At 42.4% G+C, this 1,126-nt stretch overlaps 1 non-coding gene across 1 annotated transcript; it reads right to left on the bottom strand.

Annotated features, from left to right (window-relative positions):
* Positions 1–343: 343 nt before the first annotated feature.
* On the bottom strand, positions 344–416 carry TRNAT-AGU. Its single transcript has one exon. It is a non-coding gene; the product is annotated as a tRNA-Thr (tRNA).
* Positions 417–1,126: the final 710 nt, after the last annotated feature.

Here is a 1,126-nt window from a genome sequence, read left to right as displayed (position 1 = left end):
ACCAGATCTGACTGTAAATATCTAGCAGCCATTTCAGATTTGTTCATCAATGAGCTTCACAATGTCTGTGGGGCTCAGAAGGCTTTAAATCCCATTATTAGGTATTTCCTATCTCTGATTCCTATACTTTAATACCATTTCGAGGCATTCTTTCAAGCGTTTAGCTCTGACCATTGATACTTTTCTCTTCTCATTGCCTGTTATTTGGTATAGGCACTAGATGATGTTTGTATTTCACCTAGGCTGGGGCAGATGGTCCAAAAAATGGCGCTAGCAACATTTTGGAAAAAAACAGAAATACAAAGCCATAGGTTCTTACAGGAGGTACACAGCCCCCCCCCCCAGGCTCCAGTGAGATTTGAACTCACGACCCCTGGTTTACTAGACCAGTGCTCTAACCCCTGAGCTATGGAGCCTCTGAGCCTACTGTGCATTTTCCTTTGCAAACATTTCATATAATATTTTTCTTCCTTAATTCCAGACTGAAATGGAACCTGCTCTGCTAGGTTGTGCCACTGCAAGGATTTTCTATTGTCTTTCCAAATGGCACTAACACAAACATCAGAGGGACAAAACTAGCAACACACCAGGTCAACCCAAACCTGGATTTTCCTCTCCTCCAGCTCATCCCTGCAAGGACATCAAGAGTGATACACAGCTCCCCTTTCCCCAGCCAAGTAGCTTGGGAAGTTCACAAACAAGAAGCAATGTTATTTTGCCTCTTCATAGTTGTTGCACTAATTTATCAAAGAAGGAAGTCCAGCTTCTAAAATTTTCCTTTGGAAATCAGCTGTGTATTTGCTTTTTTTCCTCTCGGGTCTTCAAACATGTCAATTCTTCCTTAGGAGACGATGATGTGCTTTGGGCACTACAGCTGATGCCTGCTGTCCTGGTTTGAGGTACTTTCACATTTCTAAGCTATTCTGTGGTGTCTGAATTTTCAGGGTAATCTTTCCTGTGGTTTCATTCTTCACTGAAGGTAGTTAGAAAGGGGTGTCACAAGAAACACTCCCAGCATTTGTTCTGTTTCCTCCCTTATTGGCACACATGTTAAACTTCAAGAGACTTGGTGCCTCAGATGCCGTTAGCAAATTGATACAGTCAACAGAGAGTGATTTTGTGGTTT

This window comes from Charadrius vociferus, unplaced genomic scaffold (genome assembly GCF_000708025.1).
Source record: "Charadrius vociferus isolate BGI_N301 unplaced genomic scaffold, ASM70802v2 scaffold398, whole genome shotgun sequence".
Lineage (NCBI taxonomy): Eukaryota > Metazoa > Chordata > Aves > Charadriiformes > Charadriidae > Charadrius > Charadrius vociferus.
This window is presented reverse-complemented; position numbering and strand designations above follow the sequence as displayed.